Here is a 15,853-nt window from a genome sequence, read left to right as displayed (position 1 = left end):
TCTCTAGAGAACCCTGACTAACACACCTTAAAAAGATAAAAATATGCGAATCAAAGAAGTCCAGCAAACCCCAAATAGAATATAACCAAATAGATGGAAAGAGCAAAGGTGATGATGGAATTATACATAGAAGATAGGACTTAACAAATGAGTATGAATGCTGAATCATGAAATTGATATCTCTTTTAGTCTCCAGTATTTTAGAGCAGCTAGAAGTAAAAACCTAAAATTGTGAAAATGTAACCCATGCCAAAGTCTGAAATATGTCCTACAACTAATTGTGGTGCTGTGCTTGGAAATCTATAGGGTTTTTTCTTGTATATATGTTATTGTTCACAAAAAAAAGAAGGAAAAAAAGTTGACTGTGATGATAAAAAAGTATTTAAGCCCACTAGCCACCTATATTCTGGAACAGCTAGAAGGAAAAATATGGGAGAATTATATGGCAACCCATGACAAACTCTGGGATCTATCCTGTAACCACTTTTTGAAGAGTGCTCTGAAAACTATTGTTTTTTTATTTCTTTGCTTTGTATATATACAAAAAAAGTTTAATAAATAAATAAAAATCAAATATACCTACTCCAACACACATAATAATCAGGCTGTCAAATGTTGAAGAGAAGCAGAAAAGCCTGAAAACAGCAAGAGAAAAATGATCTACTACATACAAGGGAAACCACATAAGACTGAGTTTGAACTAAACAACAGGCACCATGGAGGCGTAAGGCAGTGGTGTGATATACTTAAGATCCTAAAAGAGAAGGACTTCCAGCCAAGAATTCTGTATCAAGCAAAACTGTCCTTCAAAAGTGAGGGAGAGATTAAAGTTTTCACAGACAGACAAATGTCTAGAGAATCTGTCAACAAGAGACCACCCCTACAAGAAGTACTAAAGGGAGTTTTGTGGCTGTGAAAAAATGGTCATGACAGGAAGGTTTCAAAGAGGGCACAGAATTGAAAAGTACCAGTAACACTAACTTAAAGGATTAAAAGAGAAAGAGGGAAAAGAATATATAGAACTGACAAATAAAATCCAAATAAGATGGTAGATTCAAGAAATGCCTTTACAGTAATAACTTTGAATGTTAACAGAATAAAAAGTCACCAAGTAACAGATAAAGATTGGCAGAATGAATTAAGAAATATGATCCAGCTATATGCTGCTTACAAGAGACTCATCTTAAAACCAAGGATACAAATACATTGAAAGTGAAAGGACAGAGAAAAATGCTCCATGTGAACTGTAAACAAAAGAAAATAGGAGCAGATGTACTAATATCAGAAAAAATAGACTTTAAATGTAAAGCCATAATAAGAGACAAAGAAGGGCACTTAATAAAAGAGACAATTCACCAGGAAGAAATAACAATCATAAATGTATATGCTCCCAATCAAGGAACTCTGAAGTACATGAGAAAACCATTGGCAAAACCAAAGGGAGTGATAGACGTTCCAAAAATAATAGTGGGAGACTTCAATACACCACTCTCCTCTATAGATAGAACAACCAAGCAGAGGATCAACAAATATAGAAGTTAAATAATTTGATAAGTGAATAAGACGAAACAGACATACATAGACTGTTAGACTCCAAAGCACCAGGACATACATTCTTCTCTACTGGTCATAGAACATTCTCCAGCATAGATCATATGCTGGGGCACAAAACAGGTCTTTATAAATTTAAAATATTGAAATTATTCAAAGCACTTGCTCCGATCACAATGAAATTAATCTGGAAATCAATAACCACCAAAAAACCAGAACTTTCACAAATATATGGAGATTAAATAATGCACTCAAACGACCAGTGGGTCAAAGGAGACATTGCAAGATAAATCATTAAGTATCTGGAGATGAATGGAAATGAGAATGTAACATATCGGAACTTATGAGATGTGGCAAAGGCAGGGGTGGGAGGGAAATTTATTGCTCTAAATACAAAATTAGAAACAAGAAAGAGAAAAAATCAAGAACTTAGTTAAGCTCACCTGGAGGAACTAGAGAAAGAATACTGAATAGCAAACTCACCCCAAAACAAACCAAAGAAGAGAAATAACAAAGATTAAAGCTGAATTAAATGAATTGGAGAACAAAAGAACAATAGAAAGAATCAATAAAACCAAAAGATGGTTCTTTGAGAAAATCAATAGAATTGATGACCCCTAGCTAGACTGACAAAGATAAAAAAGAATTATACACAATGACCAAGTGGGGTTTATACTAAGAATGCAAGGGTAGTTCAACACCAGAAAATCAATCAATGTAATATAGCACATTAAATCAAAAGGGAAAAATCACATGATCATCTCGACTGATGCTGAAAAGGCATTTGACAAAATTCAACATCCTTTTCTAATAAAAAATATTTCAAAAGGTAGGAATCAAAGATAACTTCTCAATATGATAAAGGGTGTTATTCCAGTTTGCAAAAGCAGCCTGAATGTGATATACCAGAACTGGAATGGCTTTTACAAAAGGGGAATTTAATAAGTTACAAATTTACATTTCTAAGGCAATGAAAATGCTCAAATTAAGGCACCAACAAGAGGTTACCTTAACTCCAGGAAGGTCCATGGGTTAGAAACACCTTTGTCAGCTGGGTAGTCAGTGGTTGGCATCTGCCTGTCCAGGTTCAGGCTTGCTTAACAACTCATGGCAACATCTGCTAGGCTTCAAACATCTCCAAACATCCGTGTCTCTGTTCTCCACGTGTCTGCATCTGTGTCAGCTCTACTGTGAAGTTTCTTTTGGCTCTGAGGCTTTTGTCATTTCTCTAGGCTGTCAGATCTGGCATTTCCCCAAAATGTTTCCCCTTTTTAAAGACTCTAGCAATCTAATCAAGACTCACCTGGAATGAGTGGAATCACATCTTCATCTAATCAAAAGTTAATAACTGCAATTGGGTGTGTCATATCTCCATGCTATAGTAAAAGATTCCTCCTAGCATCATTGAATGAAGATTAAAAGACATGGCTTTTCTGGGGTACGTAATAGCTTCAAACTAGCACAGGCATATATGGAAAACCCATAACCAGCACTGTACTCAATGGTGAGAGATTGAAAGCCTTCCCCCTAAAATCGGGAGCAAGACAAGGATGTCCTTTGTCACCAATATTATTCAACATTGTACTAGAAGTTCCGGCTAGAGCAATCAGGTAGGAAAAGAAAAAAAGGCATCCAAGTTGGAAAGGAAGAAGTACAACTTTAATTATATACAGATGACATGATGCCATACTTCAAAAATGTTGGGATATTTATTTATGTTGGAATGTGTGGCCTCCGTGCTTCTCACATAATAAAAAATTCTAGCATTATTATTGACCATAGGAGGGGCAACCATGACATAAACTATCTCTAACGGTTTAACGAAAACTTTAAAACCATGCCAGACTCTCTCTAAGCCAACTCAACAGGTGAAATCACTGCCTTCCCCCCTTTTTCTAACATGACTCCCAGGGTTGTAAATATCCCTGGCAACGTTGGCAAGAACTGCTCCCCCCCTCCCAGATGAACTTGGACCTGGCATCCAGTGATTGAGAAAACCTTCTTGACCAAAAATGGGAAGAAAGAAATGAGACAAAATAAAGTTTCAATGGCTGAAAAATTTCAAACACAGTCGGGAGATTATCCTGGAGGTTATTCTTATGCATTATATAGAGATCCCTTTTTAGTTTAGGGTATATTGGAGTGGCTAGAAGGAAGTACTGGAAACTGTTGAGATGTGTCCCGGTAGCCTTGATTCTGGAAGACAATTGTATAAAGATACAACTTTTGCAATGTGACTGTGTGATTGTGAAAACCTTGTGTCTGATGCTCCTTTTATCCAGGCTATGGACATAGGAGTAAAAAATTATAGTAAAAAATAAATAAACAATAGGGGTGACAGAGGGTAAAATAACTTTGGTAGATGGAAATACTAGTGGTCATTGAGAGGAAGGGGTAAAGGATGTGATATGTATTTTTTTTTCTTCTTATTTCTTTTTCAAGAGTGTGATGTAGATGTTCTAAAAATGATCATGGTGATGAGTTCACAATTATGTGATTATATTGTGAGCCATTGATTATACACCAAGTATGGACTGTGTGTGAAGATTTGTCAATAAAAATATATTTTTTAAAAGCCAAGCCAGGGGTACACGGGTGTTTCAGTGGTAGAATGCTTGCCTTCCATGCAGGAGACCTGGGTTCTATTCCCAGACCAATCACCCCCACCCCTGCCCCCCAAAAAAAATACCAGAATATTTTCTAAAAATTAGAATTGACAAAAGAAAAAAAGAGTGGTCTGTAAGCCTTCATTCCTGGCAGACTCCAAATTTTAGTCTCGGCATTTAATATACTTTCAATTATATTTTTATCAATTAAACATTTAACACAGTTTAATTTAAATAATTTAGACTCTTGGGAGAGAATCTAAATGGCTTTTTCCTGATTCTCAGAAGGGAGTGATCAAAGAGCTTTTTTCTTTGTGGAACAGGGTAAATTGGTGGTGATTTTTACATTGTTCAAAAATGTTAAATATTTTGCATTAGAATTCCTTATCAAGGGAATGCAGTGACTAATCTACCATTTCACTATCCTTAGTCTCCAAGAGGTGCAGTCTTTTCTCTCCTTTTCTGGTGTCTCATTTTGTCAGTCTCATGGCTGTTCTTCCTAATATTTGCCTAGCTTGCCACAGCAGTTGCCAATTGGACAAGTAAATGGGTTCAGGCTGGGAGACAGGCTGCAACTGAGAGCCAGGTAGGAAGATAGTCTGCATGTGCAAGGACTGGTGCCTTGGTAACCTGGGAAGCTGGAGTTCTATCGTGCCCCAATACATCTCCAGAACATAACTAGATGGAGGCAGAAGAGGCTAGCAAGATCTTTATCCTTACCCCCTTCTACGTTTTCTTGCTCCCTTTATGACTTCGGGCAGCCTCACTCCTCTGAGTACAAACGGTGTTTGGTGAATGGGTTACTGGCATGCCACGAGCTATTGAGGGGTGTTCTTTCTCCTTCTCCTTGTGTAGTAATAAATATTAAACCATTTTTCTTATAAAACACTCATAAATGTACAGCAGTTCAAGTTCTGTTTGAATAATGTTTGTCTGGCTCCCTCAGTTACGTCCAATTTCAGTAACATAAAAAAAAAATCAATGAGCAAGAAAAGCAAAAGTAGTAAATGCTAAAGTGGAATTTGGAGTTAGTAGAATGTTGAATAAAAGACTTTAAGAAAGGTTTTATCTCCCAAAATGAAAATAGCTTTATTATATTTATGATTTTAAAAGAAGCCATGGTAACTACTTGCTGAAGAGTGCTTTGAAAACTACTGCTTTTTTATTTCTTTGCTCTGAATATACGTTATACTATACAATAAAAGAAAGTTAAATTTAAAAAGGAAGAAAGAAGCCGTGAAGGAAAGTATAGAAAATTTGTAATTTTTTAAAAATCCACTCTAGATTTTCTCCTCCTTGCATGACAAAAGCAAGGTATGTGGTAGGGTTGGTGGCTGCACGGGGAGGAGAAAGGGAGGGAATAGTGGGAGAGGCAGGTGACCAGGGACCAGAGGAAAAGCAGGAAAAGCCAAGGCCTGGTGGATGAGGTGGGTTGTAGACCGTCCCTGGTAACCAAAGAACCGCAAACTCCAACTGCAGGATGGTGATTCCACTTGTGACCTCACGGAAAGGCGAGGGTCAGGATGAGCGACATGTTGGTGTGCGCCGGGGCACCGTGCATAGAGCGGCGGCGAATGGGGGTTGTCTGTGCATGTGGTGAGAAGACTGGGGTGCGGTCTCCAGCCAGCCATGAAGTGGTGTGCAGGCATGGGGGCGAGCTTGACAATGAAGCAGCGCTCCCACGTGATGAGGAGCCTATGTGTGCACAAGTCCCTCTTGTCCAGGTCTTTTTCCCTTCACAGCACTCCTCTTTTCCGTAGTGGCGGGCCTCCATCTTAGTCCAGAGCGGAAGCGGGAAGAGGAAACTTCCATGGAACAGAATAGGTCTGAATTTATACTTGCCCTTGGAGTAAGGGGGAAGAGCAAGAACCTGGAGGGACTGGAGATGGGAATCAGAGTAGGGACAGACCGATTCGTCCATTTCTCTGAGTCAGATATGCAGGTGGGTTCTGGACCAAACAGCACAAAAAGCAACCCCTGCCTTTTTTGTTTCCTAGGAGTGGTAGAATTCAAAGAGTTAAAACGAAAAACAAATCTCAACATAGACAATATCCACCAGAAAAATGAAGAAAGGGCTCAGAATGGAGAAGGAAACCAACCTTTGGAAGAGGGTGAAGGTTGGGAAGCTAGAGGAAATAATAGCCAGGAACTTGCAGCACCTATCCAGGAAATTAGAGAGGGCATGACTCATAGGCAGGTCAATAAAAATAAAAGGAGAGGAGGAAGAGGAGGAGGAGAAGGAGGGGGAGGAGGAGATGAGGTAGAAAGGTGTTCAGAAGAGATAAGAAAATTAAGGAACAAATTTAGAGTAATGTATTAGAAAGTCAAAGAAGCGGCCTTATCCCACTTAATGTTTTTGTCCTGAGTTCTTATATATATATTATTAGAACCCCACTTTTACTTTTGGTTGCATTTTCTATTTATACCTTTGTTCATCTCATTTTTTTAACCTTTTGATGGTACTGATTTTAAATGTGTCTATTGCTGCAAGCATCCCATTGGATTTTGTCTTGTGATACTATATGTAAGTTTTCATTTTAATAGGGAATTTTTCCATCTACATGAAATAGCCATGATATGTCGCAATGTGAATAAGCCAAGTGAAAAGCAGTATATACATATAATGCCCATTAAAGATAGGTATATTCATATTTACATATGTGCATAGAAAAATGTTAGAAAACATGTACATAAAATGCTTAATAATAGCGGTTCTTCTCTAAGATTAAATTCAGGGGGATTTTTATTTTCTATTGCATTTTTTTTTGCATATCTGTATTTTGTCTTTTGAAGTGAACATACTTTACTTGTGTCGAAAAATAATAAGCAGGGCAGGCCGTGGTGGCTCAGCAGCAGATTTCTCACCTGCCGTGCTGAAGACCTGGTTTCAATTCTCGGTGTCTGCCCATGAAAAAAATAATAATAATAAAGAGTTAGAAAGAAAAAACCATGAAAATTATCACAAAAAACAGGTCAATTGCTTATAAAGGCAATAAGGGCATGTGCTGGTTTTAAAGGATGTATGTCCCCTAGAAAAGCCATGTTTTAATCAAAATCCCATTTTGTAAAGGTAGAATAATCCCTATTCAATACTGTATGTTTCAAACTGAAATCAGATCATCTCCCTGGAGATGTGATTTAATCAAGAGTAGCTGTTAAACTGGATTAGGTGACGACATGTCTCCACTCATTTGGGTGAGTCTAGATTAGTTTCTGAAGTCCTATAAAAGAGGAAACATTTTGGAGAAAAAGCAATTCAAAGAGAGCAGAGAAAAACAACATAGCCACAAGAAGCAGAGAACACACAAGCCAGCGACCTTCGGATGTGAAGAAGGAAAATGCCTCCTGGGAGCTTCATGAAACAGGAAGCCAGGAGAAGAAGCTAGCAGATGACACCATGTTCGCCATGTGCCCTTCCAGATGAGAGAGGAACTCTGACTGTGTTCACCATGTGCCTTTCCAGATGAAAAAGAAACTCTGACTGTGTTTGCCATGTGCCCTTCCACTTGACAGAGAAACCCTGAACTCCATTTGCCTTCGTGAACCAAGGTATCGTTCCTTGGATGCCTTAGGTTGGACATTTCTGTATACTTGCTTCAATTGGGACATTTTCTTGGCCGTAGAACTGTAAACTGGCAACTTATTAAATTTCCCTTTTTAAAAGCCATTCCGTTTTTTGTATATTGCATTCTGGAAGCTAGCAAACTAGAGCACCCCCGTCGTTGCTTTTTTTTTTAATCTATATTTTTTTACTCATCTGTCCATAGTCTGGATAAAAGGAGCATCCGACATAAGGTTTTCACAATCACACAGTCACATTTTTAAAGTTATATCTTTAAGCAATCATCTTCAAGAATCAAGGCTACTGAAACACATCTCAACAGTTTCCAGTACTTCCCTCCAGCCACTCCAATACACCCTACACTAAAAAGGGATATCTATATAATGCATAGGAATTACCTCCAGGATAACCTCTTGACTCTGACTGAAATCTCTCAGCCACTGAAACTTTATTTTGTCTCATTTCTCTCTCCCCTTTATGGTCAAGAAGTCTTTCTCAATCCCACAATCTTGGGTCCCAACTCACCCCTAAGATACAGGTCCCACATGTTCAGAGAGATTTATACCCCCGGGAGTCATGTCTCACATAGGTGGGGAGGGCAGTGAGCTCACCTGCCGAGTTGGCTTACAGAGAGAGAGGCCACATCTGAGCAACAAAAAGGTTCTCTGGGGCTGACTCAAAGGCATAATTTTAAGAAGACTTAATCTATTTTTTGCAGGAAAAACTTTCATAGATTTGAACCCCAAGATCAAGGGCTTGGCCTATTGATTTGGTTGTCACCACTGCTTGTGAGAATATCAGGAATTCTCCAAATAGAGAAGTTGAATAATTCTTCCTTTCTTCCCAATCTCCCAAGGGTACTTTGCAAATACTTTTTATTCATTGCTGGGTTATATTGGAGCATCACACTAACCTGAACACACCAATAAGATCTCATGCCCTATTCAAGATTTCATGTACTTATGGTACTCAACTAAACTGACCACACATGTTAAATTAAGTAATATGTTACCCAAAATAGAAATTGTGCACCAAATCAAGATCTCTCCCTTTGGTCTCACACAGAAGTTGAAGTTTTAAAATATGGGTAATATCATCCTTCACCCTGTATTCTGTTCTATCTTAGTCCTTTCCAGATCAGCTTCCTTGATGTCTCTACTTGAAGCCTGATCCCTTTTTCAACTTTTTAAACAGTTCCTGTATGGGGTAGTGCTGACTTTCATAGATTCAGAGCTCTAACTATGAGTCTCAGGAGTCACAAACCTGAAGTTTCTGGGAATGACAGATTCTATACAAACAGCTCAATATCTCAGAATTTATAAATGACATTTTATAACTCTTAAACACATGTGACTACTCTAAGAGCTTATAATCTAGGACCCTTTACAATAGACCCCAACCTGATACCCCATGCTCTAGACTTCAGTTCACTGAGTTTTTATATTATAGTTAATTCATATGAGGGAGGCATGATAATATTTGTCTTTTTGTTTCTGATATTTCATTCAACATACAGTCCTTCAGATTCATTCACCTAGTTGCATGCCTCACAACTTCATTCCTCCTTGGGGCTGCTCAGTAGTCTATGGTAGGTATACACGACAGTCACCCCTTCCATTCTTCAGCTGTTGCACCCTTAGGTGACCTCCATTCATTGTGGATAGGGAACAATGCTGCCAGAAACACCAGTGTGGAAATGTCCATTCATGTCCCCACACTCAGTTCCTATAGGTATATACTGAGCAATGTAGTTTCAGGATTATATGGCAACCCCACACTTAGCCACCTGTGGAACCACCACACTGCCCTCAAAGGAGCTGCACCTCTCAATTTCCTTACCAACAGTGAATAGGTACATCTCTTTCTCCACATTGTCTCTAGCACTTGCTTTTCTCTCTCAATTTTTAACTGTGTTATTCACACATCATACAAATCAACTGTATTAGTTTGCAAGCTGACAGAATATGATATACCAGAACTGGAATGGCTTTTAAAAAGGGGAATTAGTAAATTACAAGTTTACAGTTCTAAGCCTATGAATATGTCCAAACTAAGTGTCATGGTCAGGTTCATGTGTCAACTTGGCCAAGTGGTGGTACCGATTTGTCTGGTTGGGCAAGTGCTGACCTGTCTGCTGTGATGAGGACATTTCATAGAATTAAATTGTGATCACATCAGCTGCATCCACAGCTGATTCCATTTGTAATCAGCCAAGGGGAATGTTTTCTGCAATGAGTGATGCTTAATCTAATCACTGGAACCCTTTTAAGGAGGATTCAGAAGAGACAGTTTCTTCTTTCTGCTTCGGCCGGCGAGCCTCTCCTGTGTATTTTGTTCAGACCCTCCATCAGAATCATTGACTTCACAGCCTGTCCTGCAGATTTTGGAATCTGCATTCCCATGGTAACATGAGACACTTTTATAAATTTTATATTTGCGAGTGTTTCCTATTGATTCTGTTTCTCTAGAGAACCCTAACTAATGCAACTTGGTACCAGGAGTGGTTCTTAAGAAACAGAATCTTAAAAATGGGTTTTGATGAATGGTTTTCTACTCTGACTGGACTCAAAGAAACTAAGGACTCTGATTCCCATAATCAGAATGACACTCCCAATGACACTTTTGCCAGTGAGTTGGCAAAAGAGATAGTCAAAATATCACCATTGGATTCTCCTAATGCTTCGCTTGCACGAAACCAGGCTCTGGGGAATAATGTTTTTGACACCTTTAAGGAGTTTTGTGGAAATAAGAGGTATAGAGATGTTGGCTGGTTGTTGTTAGATACACTGGATACATTAAGGATGACGGATAACATTGGTATCAGTGAACATATTTGTTTTGTTCCTGACCTTAGGGTGAAAGCTTTCAGTCTTCTCCATTGCTTATGAAGTTATCTGTGAGTTTGTCATATACTGTCCTTATCATGATGAGGAAGTTTCCTTTTATCTCTAGTTTTCTAAGTTTTTTTACCAAGAAGTGATGCTGTATTTTGTCAAATGCCTTTAGGGCATCAAATGAGATAAATGAGATAATCATGTGTGGGTTTTGCCCCCATCATTCTACATTCTATTAATGTGGCCTATTACATTAATTAATTTTCTTATATCTAATCACTCTTGCACGTTTGAAATTAACTCCACTTAATCATGAAGTTTAATTCTTTTAATGTACTGTTGCATTCAGTTTGCTGGTGTTTTGTTGAATATATTTGTATCTATTTTATTGAAGGTTGTTCTATAATTTTCTTTTCTGTGGTATCTTTATCTTGCTTCAGTATGAGGGTGATATAGGTTTCATAGATTGAGTTACGGAGTGTTTCATTCTCTTCCAGTATTTGGAAGCATTTAGCATAATAGGTATTAATTCTTCTTGGGATGATTGGTAAAACTTACCTTTGAAGCTACCCAGTAATAGGTTTTCTTTGCTGAGATGTTTTCGAATACAGACTCAGTCTCTTTACTTTTTATTGTTTTGTTGAGATTTTCTATTTTTTTCTTGAGTTATTGTAGGTAGTCTTCTTGTTCCTAGGAATTTTTCCATTGATGAAATGGAAAATTTCAACATATTAGTTGTCTAATATGTTGGAAAACAGGTGTTTATAGTATCCTCTTATAGTCATTTCTATTTCTTTAGAGTCAGTAATAATGCCCCCCGTTTTATTACTGACATTAGTTATCTGTGTTCTGTTTTTCTTTGTCCATCTAGATAAAAGTTTTTTCATTTTGTTGACTTTTTCATAGCACCAATTTTTTGTTTTGTTGAATGTTTTTTCACTAGGGTGCTTAAAACAGATAATGTAAAATGGTTTGGCTTAAACAATGGGAATTTATTCATTTACAGTTTTGAGACTGAGAAAATGTTTAAATCAAGGCAATGCTTTCTTCCTGAAGATTGGCTGCCAGCAATTCTTGGCTCCTCTGCCACATAGAAAGACTTATGGTGGTATCTTCTGGTCTTTCCCTTCTTTTCCAGCTTTCATTGCTTTCACCTTCTTCTCTCTCTCCCTCTCCCTCTCCCTCTCTCCCTCCCCCTCTTCCTTCCCCTCCCCCTCCCTCCCTTCTTCCCTCCCTCCCTCTCTCTCTCTCTCTCTATTCTATTTATAAAAGACTCCAATAATAAAATTAAGCCCCATCCTGAACAAGGTGGGTCACAGCTTAACTGAAGTAGCATCATCAAATATCCTACTTACAATGGGTTTATAGCCACAGGAATGGATTAGACTTCAGAACATGTATTTCCTGAGTACATACAGCTTCATACCACCACACTCCACCCTCTGGACCCTAAAAGGTATGTTGTCTTTACATACAAAATACATTCATTCCATCACAATATCATAGAAGCCTTAAATGATTTCAATAACAATACTAAGTACAAATTCTCATCAAACTCTGTTATAGGTGTAATCTGTCCTGGGGAACAATTCCCCTCTGTCTGTGGACAGTGAAACCTAGAGAACATTATCTCCCTTCAATAGTCAATGGAAGGACAGGCATAGAATAAAGATTCCCATAAGGAGAAATTGGAAGGGAAAAAAGAGGTCATTAGTCCCAAGTAATTCTGAAATTTTGCAAGGCATACTCCATTAGATTTCAAGATTTGAGAGTTATCTAAGGAATGATGATTTGTCCTCCAGGCCTGATGAAGTGGCGGCCCCATCCCTTCCAAGTCTTTGCACAGTGGTCATGCCATCCCTGAACACTGGGGTGAAGGTTCCACCATCACCAAGCATTGGGATGGCAGCCAGACTCTAGGCTCCATCCTCATCAAACATCAGGATGTTGGCCAGACTCTGCAATCCCCCAGGCATCTGAGAAGCATGGATGGAAACATTTTTCTTGAACGATGGGGTTGATAGCTCCCCTCTCCAAGTATGGTGAAAGCTCTATCTTTCCACACACATGGATATGCCTACTCTCTTAACCTGAGAAGATGTCTTCAATCCATACCTCAGCTTCCATGGCTCTGCCTTTGAAGTAATTTTTCCTTCAACGTGTCCATTTTCTGTCCCAAAAAAAGTCCAGCATTGGTTCCATTCATACAAACCTCACAAAAAAAATCTTGTCAGTTTTGCATGTAGTACATGGGCCTAAATCATCAGACAGAATAACTTTCCAAAAATCTCTCCTGGATTACTGCATTTCCAATCCTGACTTCTATTGAAATGGCTGACTTGTTCTGTGTTCAGTTAAACCCTCACATGGAACACTATTCTCTGGGAACTCACTTTGCAGAAGCTCAGAACTTTTCACCCCAGGAGTTCAGTTCTCAGCTTCTTCCCTTTCCTCTCACATTTATTATAAGTGCAAGGAGAAACCAGGCTGCACTTTCCACACTTAGCTTGGAAATCTCCTCAGCTAAATATCCAAGCTCCTTGCTCTCAAATTCTGCCTTTCATCTGACATCAGAACTCAATTTTGCCAAGTTCTCACTACTTTAAAACAAAGATCACCTTTCTTCCAGTTTTCAATAACACATTCATCGTTTCTAAGCCCTCATTGGAAATACCTCTAGCTTTCATATTTCTATAGACAGTCTCTTCAAAGCCATCTAGGCCTTTTATGTCAAGAACTGAACAATCCTTCCAGCCTCTAACCCAAATCCAAAGTGGTTTTCACAGTTTTGGTGTATGCAATAGTGGCACCCCCACTCTCCTGGTACCAAAATCCATGGAATGGGTTGTCTTAAACAATGAGAACTTATTAGCTTATAGTTTGAGGGCAAGAAAGTGTTCAAATCAAGCCATCATCAAAGTGATGCTTTCTTCCTGAACGCTGACTGCCAACAATCCTTGGCTCCTCTGCCATATGGCAAGACCCATGGCAGTGTCTGCTAGTCTCTCCTTTCTCTTTCTTTTTTTTTTTGTTTGGCTTTTCCCCTCTATCTCTTTGTTCATTCTGTTTATAAATGACTCCAGTAATAAGATTAAGTCCTATCTTGAATGAGATGGGTCACATCTTATCTGGAGTAGCATTATTAAAGATCATGCTTGCAATGAGTTTACATCCACAAGAATGGATTAGATTTCAGAGCGTTTTTTTCTGAGGTACATACAGTTTCAATCCACCACATTGAGTCCCTCTATTTTTTTCTATTCTTCATTTCATTTATCTCCACGCTAATCTTATTTCCTTCCTTCTGATTGCTTTGTGTATGGTTTGTCTCTTCATTTGCTAGATCCTCCAGTTGTAAGATTAAGTCTCTGATTTGAGACCTTTCTTATATTTTAATGTAAGTATCTAGAGCTATATATTTCTCTCTAAGCTCTGCTTTTGCTTCATCCCATAAGCTTTGGTAGTTTGTGTTTTCATTTTCATCCACCTCAAAATATTTCCTAATTTCCTTTGTGATTTCTTCAGGCCCATTGGTGGTTTAAGAGTACTTTGTTTAAGGGTACAACGGTAGTTCAGTGGTAGAAATCTCACCTGCCATATGGGAGACCTGGGTTCCATTCCTGGCCCATGCACCTCCCCCTCCAAGAAAATCAGTAAATGGTGCTACAATAATGGGATAGTCAAATGGAAAAAGAATGAAATGTGAACCCCCATCACACAATAAAAGAGTACATTGTTTAATTTCCATATATTTATGTTTTCCATTTCTACCTCTTTTATTGATTTCTATCTTCAATCCGTTGTTGTAGGAGAAAAATACATTGCATGATTTCACTATTTTTTAACTTATGGACACCTGTTTTGGGACCTAACATACGATTTCTCATGGTGAAGTATCTATTAGAGAAAAATTTGTATTTTGCTGTCTCAGGTGAAGTGATCTATCTATGTCTGCTAGGTCTAGTTGGCTTAGAGTATCATTCGAGTCTTCTACTTCTTTATTGAGCTTATTTCAAGCTGTTCTATCTATTTTTGAATATGTGCATCAAAATCTCCTACTGTTAATGTAGAACCATTGATTTCTCCACTCAAATCTATCAATTTTGCTTCATATATGTTGGGACTCTGCCATAGATGTGTGTGTATGTATATATATATAATTGTTAAATCTTCTCATTATATTGACTCCTTTATTAGTCTAAAATGAACAATTTTGTCCCTTATAAGGTTTACTTAAAGTCTATTTCATCTGATATTAGTATAATTACCCAACTCTCTTTTGATTACTACCTGCATGGTATAATTTTTCCATATTTTCACTTCCAAGCTACTTATGCCTTTGAATTTAAGGTGAGTCACTTCTAAACAGCATATAGCTGATCGTACTTTTTTGACCCATTCTGTCCATCTCTGACTTTTGGCTGGTGAGTTTAATCCACTTACATATAAAGTAACTACTAATAATGCAATGCTTTCTTCAAGGCATCAGTGGCTGAGAGAATTCAAATAGAACTGAGAGATTACTCTGGAGGTCACTCTTATGCATGCTTCAATTAAACATTGCCTACCTATCATAACTTGCCAAACCCTAATCAAGACCATTCCTGCCAATATTAAAGAATACCTAAGGCATTACATAAGATTCTGTTGCTTTCTGTAGAAACAGAGCTCGAAGGATATTAAGGAATGATGAGAAAAAAAGAAAGGAAGAAAGAAAGAAAGACACAGACGGGCTCAGGGGGTCTGAAGCTTGAGTTTACTTCAGACAGACTTCAGACAACTTTATTTTCAACCAGATCTTAGTTATATACTACAGGATGTCAATAGATATGCAGGCATTTCCTGAGGGAGCAAGATTCTTATCTCACAGTGTTCTTCATACTTAACATAAATGTTTTGGGTAAACATTCTCTTCCTCCCAGACTGCTCTACATAACAATCGCCACAGTTTACCGCTGCCATCCCGAGGCCAGCAGCTTGCAACAAATTCTGTAGGTCTTGCTTTAAACTCTTGGCTTCTACAAGATTCTACAAAGATTCCATGCACTAGGGCAATTCTTCAAAACCTACAACCTCCAAATGGGTCACTGGACCAGATAAGTCCTGAAACGCAGGGGGACCAGCCTTTCCAGAATTCCAACTAATCCCATCCCCCAATCTCATATTGACAGCCTCTTCCAACATGAAAAATTTAGAGTGGGTGTAGTGCAAATACTCCTAAAGTGTCAGAGAAAGGTCAAAGGTGATGGAGTTATACAGAGAAGGTCAGGTTTAACAAATGAGTGTGAATGTTGAATCAT

Source organism: Tamandua tetradactyla, chromosome X, assembly GCF_023851605.1.
Source record: "Tamandua tetradactyla isolate mTamTet1 chromosome X, mTamTet1.pri, whole genome shotgun sequence".
Classification (NCBI taxonomy): domain Eukaryota; kingdom Metazoa; phylum Chordata; class Mammalia; order Pilosa; family Myrmecophagidae; genus Tamandua; species Tamandua tetradactyla.
Note: the sequence above shows the minus strand (reverse complement) of the source record.